This window comes from Vulpes lagopus, chromosome 16, assembly GCF_018345385.1.
Source record: "Vulpes lagopus strain Blue_001 chromosome 16, ASM1834538v1, whole genome shotgun sequence".
NCBI lineage: Eukaryota > Metazoa > Chordata > Mammalia > Carnivora > Canidae > Vulpes > Vulpes lagopus.
Genome location: NC_054839.1, coordinates 44,627,040 through 44,636,933, shown reverse-complemented (window position 1 = coordinate 44,636,933; position 9,894 = coordinate 44,627,040).

The following is a 9,894-nucleotide window of genomic DNA, read 5'->3' as shown; positions in this document are numbered from 1 at the left end:
GGGGATGGGGGTAACTAGGTGACAGACATTAAGGAGGGCACGTGATGTAGTAAGCACTGGGTGTTATATAGGACTGATGAATCACTGACCTCTACCTCTGAAACCAATAATACATTCTATGTTAATTGAATTTAAGTAAAAGTTAAAAAACAAACACACAAGAAATGGATAGCTCTAGAGTTCACAGTGAATGTAGAGTCAAACAAAGTAGAATATTCTTTGGAACTCGACAGCTTTGGATTTTATCTTCGTTTTGCTATATAGACAAATTGCTTCACCTTTCTCAAGCTCATTTTTCTCATTTGTACAGTAGGTTTGTATAGCATCTGAGGTATCTGCTGTTAAAGAAGAAAGTAGAATACAATGTATATAAAATGCATGGCACTGGTGAACACTACCTGCATGAAAGATTTTATTAATATGACATGTCCTTGAAATATATTTTCCTAGTTTATCAAAACTGGGGGATACTTTATAAAGCTTGAAATATATAAATTGAAAACAAATATGAGACTACGATATGACACATACTAGGAGGAAGGAGCTAAAAATGTAGTTTCTCAAAATTGAATATGTTTATAGAGAAGAGGTTCATAGCAGACTCATAACAAAACACACACACACAAAATTTCATGTTGCCATGTTTAAATATTGTTAAAAATCTTTTGGTCCTCTGGAGAACATCCTTTTTATGGCATCATGTAACAGAGAAAATACCAAACTGATCATCCTTTTGTATTTTTATAAAAATAATAAAATATAAGATTATCCAGCAATTAATACCATGTCAATGAAAAAGTGAAAATCACTGCTCCTCTGGCCCCTCTCCCCACCTCCATTCTCAATAATCACTCTGGATAGATTTTGATAAACATTTATCTTAATTGAAGTTTTAATGTAGCTTTAAAGACCCTACAGTGAATTATTATTTGAATATAAAAGCTTTCCTCTCCTGAGGCAGATGCTAAAATCTGTAGTGTTGAGGTTTCAGGTATTAAAATTTGTTTAGATTTAAATAAATGTTTTCATTTCTGTAACAGTAGTGGCTTCCCATTGAAGGTATGAATGCACTCGGGGATTCCTGCCGCAGTTCATAAACTACTCAAGTGCTGTGGCCATCTTCTGAATTATGGTATTACAGTCATTTGATGATCATCTATTATCCTATATATCATAATCTTCCATTTCTAGGCTTTGAGTGCATAATTGAAATAATATGTTGGTGTTATATTATTAGAAATACGAATCTATAAGTTATCTTCTCTTGCCGAGTTTAGAGAAAATTTATTAGTATATGTCTCACTAAACTGATGGAGTTCATAAATACAGGTTACATAAATATCAGTTTTAAAGCTATGAATTTTTTTAGTACAGCTTCCCCAACTCATTTTTATCATTCGATTTTGAGGAAATGTCTTTTTTTCAAGGATTAAATAACTGAGCTGTGAAATTAGTTGTTGTTGACTATATATATCAGATGAAAGTAGAATGGGAGGGGGCAAGTGAAAGTAACTCTTCCTTGAGACTTCAGTGAGCCAAGTTCCTGGGAAATGCTTAGTGAGAAACAATAAATTAAAATGAGTTGAAGGAAGTGCCTTTTATGCAACTCATAATTAACCCTTGGAACCCTGCCATAATATATTATGAAGGCAAATAACTTAGCAAGATTCAACAAGAAATTAGATACTATATCTGAATCAGAATGTCACTTGCAGTTAATCTGCCTCTGGTAAAAATTATAGAGGTTATCAATTGTTAACTTTAAACAGAGCAAAGAGCAATTTTATTTAAGTAAAAAAAAAAAAAGTTCATTCTGGAATAGCAGAGGAATTACAATTCTGGACAAGCAAGCTATGTTGAACCATAGGCAAATTCGAAGAGACAAAGGGAAGGTCAACTTTAATTAGGTTTCAGGAGGAAATTGGGAGAGGATTGTTTTGAACAAAAGTTTATTGGAGAAGAACAAGAGTATTGAGTCATGGTTAATACCCATTGGTGGTTAATGTGCTCTTCCTGGGGCAGGGAGGGATCTTCTTTTCTTTAAAGCAGGAGATAAAATTCCTATGTGCACTATGTCCTCCCTTGTCAGAGTACTCCTCTTCCTTCTTCCTGCTGATTATGCAATCTTTTGAGAGAGGGACCTGAGTGAGAGCGCTCCCTTCAGGATGTTCTGACTTTGTTTTAAATGAAGCTCCCTCTACTTTCACACAATGCTCATTATGCTTACATTTTAATGATCACAAACTAGGGCAAAAGAATAACATTATTTATGATATAGCACCAGAAGCTGAGCTACATGTTTTGGAGTTTGGTTAGATCGTGCTACCATCTTACAAATTTTATTCTTCTGAAGTCTATGGTAGTGTTGCAAAAAAAAAAAAAAAAAAAAAAAAAAAAAACAAAAACAAAAAACAAACAAAACAAAACAAAAAACAGAAAAAAAACCCCAGAAAAACAAACAAACAAACAAACCCCCCCCAGAAGTATTCTATCTCTTTTTCTTTCTGGATCAAAACATCAGATTATTCTTTTTTTCCTCACCTTACTCCCACCCTCATTCATAGTTTTAATTACAATGGCAGCTTTCATCATGCCCCTCGACACTGGATAATGAAAACAGTGAATAGCAGGAACTAAAAGATGCTCTGAATTGTTGTTCGTATTGAATTGGATGTTCATCCGGTTATCATCTCACATGTTGAATTAGGCAGTGGACAGGAATCTTTTTTAACTTAGCCAAGTAGGTCTATGAGGGTAGATGTGCATGTGCTTTCTCGCCTCAGGGGAATAAACTGCCCTGGGAAAATAAGCTATGCAGAACCTCCACAAAATAAAGTGGATCCTGATTTCTTAAGGGTTCAACTCAATTGGAATTTACAAAAATTTAAAATTAGATAATTCCTTTGAGATGTAGGTCTAAAGAAAATCTGAGCATTTTCTATTACCCAAAGTCAAAAAGGAGAGTTTGGACTCATTGCTGTCTCTAGTCTGTCCTAGTGATACTGGCTCTTATTTTCAGTATTTTTATATTCATTTCAGTATGTGACTTGCCATGTGATTTTACTTATGACAAGAAAGAGAAGGCAACGGAGTAGGAGAAATCAAAACACAGCAGAGAAATGCCAAAGTGAGAAACTGTCAGTTTGTGTCATTTGAATACCGTGTCTCCGGTTTGGAATCAGTTCCAGCTCTATCAGTTTGGCCATTTTGTTCCTATTAGTCAGAATATCATACTTCGAGTTATTATTAGGTTCATCCTTATTTATCCTCCTTAAAGGAATGAACTATGAAGAAGCAAAGATTTTTTTATCAGAATAAATTAGATATCAAGATATGAACAAATATCCAACAGCATTTTTTAAAAATCAGTATTTGGAAGAGCACTTTTTGTTGAAGCTAAACTACGTGTTTCTGTTCTGTGTGTCTGAAGTCTTCTGCTCATAGAATTTAACGTGAAAGACTGATGTGGGTTTTCTAAGACAAAGTGAAGCTTCCTTTCATCAAGTCATAAGTTAGATAATTATAGTAATAATTTTGAATATTTTGCAGTATAATCTTCCAAGTATTTTTACTTTGCCGGAATAACACAAGCCATCTCAACTGTTAATCTTCTGAAAGACAGTACGGTTGCAAGTCTTTTGTTTTATAATGTCCTGTATATGAGCAGATCTATCTGGTCCCATATTCAGTTTGCAGTTATTAATATAAATACTTTGCGTATATAACTTATTTAAAAGTTTAATTCCTCATCTGTTCCAGTGATCACAGTTGTAAAATCTACTTTCTGGCTACATAGCTCATTATTAAACTATAATATTAGTTACCTTATTTTCATGAAAAACTGCGCTGGTTATACTGTGAATATATTAATGCCTATATAAAGTAAAAGTATTGATGCAGAAACTATCGACAGCCACATTTTTCTTCATTATAAATTTCAATTTAGAAACAACCTGCCATTTTTTCCCTAGGTAGGAGAGCAATTTTTGGCCATTTGAGGGCATGCAAATGTTTCATTTTAGTATTATAGAAAAGCAATGCTTACTGAATCTGTGGTGGTCTCAGAATTTTCATGTATACCTAGCAAGTTTACTATTAACTACATTTTATTTCTTTATCCCTATTTGGAAATTGTGATGGTAAGCATGTTTGTTTGTTTTAATTAGAGAAGAAAAGGACACAAGGGCTGTAGTGTAAGTGCCTGACAGTTTTGGCATATATATTTTTTTATTGTAATGCAAGTGCCTGACTGAAGTTTTTGATTACAGAGGCAGACACTTCAAAGACTGGCATCTTGAATAAACACATTGCAAGCCCCATAGTGAAGAGTTAGGCTGGTCCCCTCCCCCCACCACCCCGTCGTTTCCTTTGTTTTAGAGATACCTGATTGACTTAATAACAGATTTTTTGACCTCTGATTTTCTTTTCCTTGCTTTAATGCCCACTCTTATGTTTTATATTCACCAAAGTGAACCTGAGAAACTCTACCCCCTACCCTCACCCCAATCAAAGCAGAACCCCAGGCCAGCACTCTCTCTACCAGCGACCTCACTGTATGGCCCTAGGCGTGCTGTGTTCCCTCCAGGACTTATGAGTAATAAACCTTGTCTTTCAAAGTTTCCTGATGCAAGGAATGTTATTGCTTAGGGCATCTTGCAATCATAATAAGAGCCATAAAGGCTGGCCCAGCCACAACATTGGTTTTGAAAGGGGAGAAGTCTGCAAGGAGCTTGCCTGGCTCAGGTGAGTGCCCTCAAGCATTTTTAGCTGGTAACATCTCTACTGATAGGCTGGATCCAGCACACATAGCAACACATCTCTTTAAATCAGTTGGGTTCAAATTTATGAGTCTTGCTTATAGGGTAGAGTGAAAGAAAGCCTATTATGGGTGAAAAATGTTGCCAGATATTTTATATTCACATGTCTTGGTACATTTAAGGTTCACTCAGACTCTACTGAAAGTATGCCTCATTTACATTATCTGGAAAATTGAGATACTGAAATCAATGCATCTTCAGTAATAGGGCAGGGTTTTGAGATACACATAGAGACTTTCTCTTCTTACTCTGAGTTGCCCAGAGGTTCACCTCGTGATTCAGAGCGCAGCCTGTGGTTCACATTCACTGGGTTAACTGAACCCTAGTTTCGCCCTTCACTAGCTTCTTAGGCAAAATGGTTAAGTTTCTTAGGATATTTTCTGATTTTCCAGTTATAAAGAAGAGAGTAATAATAGAGCCTGCCTCATTCCACATGATGGTTGTTACAGGGATAAATGAACCAATCCATGTAAAGTGCCGAGCATGGTTCCTGGCATACCAAGCCTAGATACTTATCAAAATTAGTTACTATCATTTACATTTATAAGTGCTCACATATATCCTTGCACAATCTAAAAGATTTCAAAATGGAGCAGGCAAGTAAGCCTCCTTAAGACAGTCTCTTTTTAAAAAAGGGTTTTGTTATTTTTTTTTAAGATTTTATTTACTTATTCATGAGAGAGGCAGAGATACAGGCAGAGGGAGAAACAGACTCCTCATAGGGAGCCCAATGTGGGACTCGATCCTGGATACCGGCATCATGCCCTGAGCCAAAGACAGACGCTCAACCGCTCCCTAAAGTAGGGTTTTTGAGACTATAAGAGGAATTTATGCATATTCTCACAGGAGGAATCTTGAACTTTTTAAAAAACCTTTCAGCCAGCCATGAGCCATGAGCCTAATCATCCCCATTCTTGGGAGCCAGTGTGATTTCACAAGTTTCAATACCTCATTTACATATCAACTCAACCAATCCCAGTTAATCTAGTTTTGCTCCCTGTTTGAATAGAGGACCTGAATGAGAACTACACTCATAGCCTTTTGCCTATATAACTCTACCTTCCTCTTTGTCTTTCTGGGAACACAGTTCAGGTTTCTGTTTGAATCTGTGTCCCCCAAGTTGCAATTCTAATTGCCTGATTAAATTACCGTTTTCTTAAATTTTTACTTAAGTCTTGGTCTACATCAAATATATCCTTTCTCTACTCCCATACCTAACATCATAGCAATTATCAGAGCTAGACTTCAATTCAGAGCTTCCACTTTTTATTTTTCTCTTTTTTCTCTTTATTTTGAAATATTTATACCATGAAACATAAAGTCTGAAATAAAAAAATTAAATATATAACAACTGAAATTTAAAAAAATATGAAACCTGGTACAACTACTGTATGTCATTAAAAAACAAAATTCAGCCGAGTAAATTTGAAGATCTAATTGTCTTTAGACAATGATTTATGAATTGGGCAACATCCCAACTAGCAAGTAGAGGGGAGCTCCAAGGCACTGTATAGTATGGAACATTTTTAAAGGCAGAGATGAGGTGGGGAAAAAAAGGAATTTAATAGCAAGGAATATGTTGCTTTCGGCAAGGCCCTAACCCTTTGGAAGGGAACTGAAGGAGCAATTAGGGATCATCTCCTGGTGTTAACCAGGAATTTCCAGCTTGGCTGGAAATTAACGTTTATATTCCTAGGGAGGTTGAAACTGTAGTTAGGTTAGCTATTAAATCTTGGTTTACTACCATGGGGCCTTAACATAAGTGACTCCATTTGGGGCCTGTGATTTTCTTTTTAACAATGTTCACATGTTGTTTCATTTGCTTTGAATATTTTATCAGAATTTTATAATTCTTTGGGTGCAATTGCTTAAGCCTCCATTATACTTTATCTCTCCGTAGACACTCCATTCCAATCCCTCTTTTGCTTCTTAGAATAAATCACCACTCTGCAGCTTGTATCTCTCCCAGTCAAGTTTTTAAAAATTCACCGCATGTGTATGTGTTCAAAAATAATGTAATGATATTGTTTTGTAAGTTTTAAAGTTTTATGTAAATGGTATTATGCCATGTGTATCTTTCTGCAAATTGCTTTTGCCTTCAATATTGTATTTCTGCAATTTATTTATGGTGAATATAAAGATACAGTTGGTTTATTTGAACAGTTCTAGAATATAACCTGTGTGACTATATCCATTCTCCTATTGATAACACTTAGATTGTTTCCAATTTTCTCTATTACAAAAAGTACAGCAATGAACAACTGTATTCATATCAGATTGTGCAAAAGTGCAAGAATTTCTCAAGAGCTTATATTTAGAATAGAATTGCTGACTAATAGGGCAGGTACCTCTCCTGCTCTATTAGTTTTTTATGGATGCTGTAATGAATTATCACAGACTGTCTTAAAACAACACATATTTATTATCTTATTGTTCAGTAGACTCTCAGTGTGCCACAGTCTCACTGAGCTTAAATCAGTGTTTCAGCAGGGCTGCATTTCTTACTGGAGCTGTACAGAGAATCTGTTTCCTTGCCTTTTCTTGGTTTTAGAGGCTGTCTGCATTCTTGGGCTTGTGATACCTTTCCTCCATATTCAAAGCCAGCAATGAAGAGTTGAGTCCTCACATTTCATTCCCTGGACATCTTCCATAGTCAGATCTCCCTCTGACTAGAGCTGAGAAAGATCCATATTTAAGAACTCAGGTTATCACATTAGGTCCAGTTAGATAATCCAGAATAATCACCCTATTTTAAGGTCAAGTAATCACACTTGATCTTAGCCAAAAGGCTGAGAAGCCGTTAAGGGTCAAATGATCAGTAACCTGAATTCCATCTGCCACTGTAATCCTCTTTTGCTTGTAACCTAACATATTCATAGGTTCCTAGGTTTAGGACACTGACATTTTTGAGGTCTTTATTCTGTCTACCACATCAGCATTTTGTTATATTGTCTAATAGCTCTCTAAGATGTTTGTACCTGCTATGTTCCCACAAGGAGTGTCCGAGTGTTCCCTTTTCTCTATCTCTGATCAGTGTTGAATATTGTTGGATATTTGCATTTTTGCCAGTCTGAAGTCTCTCATTGTTGTTTTAATTTTTATTTTCTTAATTAATAGTGAAATTAAACTTTTTATGATATATTCATTAATTATTTTGACCTCCCCTTTTGAGAATTGTTGTGTTATCTATTGTTCCTTTTGCTAGCTGCATTGCTTTTGTTTTCATATTAATTTGAGGAGTTACTTATGTTATCTGTTAATTCTTGGTAGGTTGGTTCGCTTCTCTCAGACTGTCACCTTATTAAAAACTGTTTTTAAAAAAATAAATAAATAAAAAATGCTTTTACTTGATTTTTATGTAAGAGTTAAAATTTCAATGCAACAGAATTTATCAACCTTTTATAGTTTGTATATTTTATTTTTTATTTAAGAAGCCACTCTTAATCACAGGTTAAAGATACTGTCCTATATTTCTTTAATATTTAAAAAAGGTTTTTCCTTAACACATTTAAGTCCTTAATCCACCTGGAATTTTCTGTGCTGTAAGGCAAAGACTCAATTTTATTTTATTTTCCATATGGATCGCAATTGTTTCAATCCCATATTGAAACATATACTGAATTTTCAATCCTTTCCCCATGCTTTCCTCCTTCTGGAAGCCTGCCATTACAGATTTCGATTTAAGATATAATCCTTTGTCTTTAACTACTTACCTGCTTTTACTACAACCCTACTCTCACCAACATTTAATGAATGCTTATCTGCTCTACCTTAACCTGGGTTTTGAGGACATTCATGTATTAGTTTTGCTGCAATAATAAATGGCTTCTAATTTCTTTTAGTTTTCAACACAAAAGTTTATCTGCCATTTAGGTTACATGTTGACTGTGTGTCCTTTGCTCCTCTGCTTCTGCCCCATATGTCTTTTCATTTTTGAATCCAGGCTGAAGTTGGAGATGTTCCCTCTCTGGAAAGTACAGGAAAAAGAGAAAGAGAGCTGTTGGAATCATGTAGTGACTCTCAAAGTCTCTGCTTGAATGTGGACTGCATCATATCCATGCAATCCCATTTTCAGAGTCATGTGACTAAGCCATATCTTAATGGGGCCAGACAGTACCCCCCTTCAGCAGAAGACATTGCAACTCACAACATACAGAGCAAAGGATGTAGAATTCTCTTTCAGAATGGGAGAGTGAATAATTGGAAAAATTAATAAGTTTGCCAGAATGAGTATGATTGTATCAATTATATTTGTTAATTGTATATGTTTTAGGCACTTGCATATTTGATATATTTTACATTAAAAATAGTAAATTAATAATCTGTACATCCCAACTGAAAGACTCTTACTGGATGCAATAGCAGAAAGTATGAAACAAAAAATGAAGAAAGTCATGTAGTTTACACTCAGAATATCCCAGTAGAGATAATGATGACATGGTAATATAAAGTTTGAAGAAAAATAAAGAATATTTTCTAGAAATAATGTTTCACATACAGATGAGAAAGGAGCTCACACAGTTCCAACCAAAATGGATAAATGACAAAGTAAAGGAGGAAATTCATAAAAAGGAAGAATTGGTTGAACCTGTTATTAATGCCATGTCAATGAAGCTTAGAGTTTTAAGCTGAAGATGTAACATGTTAGATTCATCCATATATGATTCATCCTGAATTCATTTTCATAGATCATACCAGTTTCATCTCCATTCTTCTTAAGATCTTTACTTGCCATTTCAGGCATATTGAATTTTTATTTTCTTTAACAGTCATGCTCTTTCATTCCTGCCCAGGCAGTTCTTACTGCCTGGACTTTCCTTCATCTTTTCTATGCTAATAATCACCCCATCCTCTGTGCTTCATTGACCTTTATACATACTTTTGTTATAGTCCTTATCACTCAAGGTATACTATGCTTCTCTCTATTTCTACTTACCGACTAATATCTAGGGGAGCAACTTACAGAGTATTTGATTAGCGGGGGAATTGTGCCCCTTACTTTTTTCAGTACTTTTTTCCAACTTTTCTGCTGAGATTTAACCCATCATTCAATACAGTAATTTTTAATGGTAGTCAC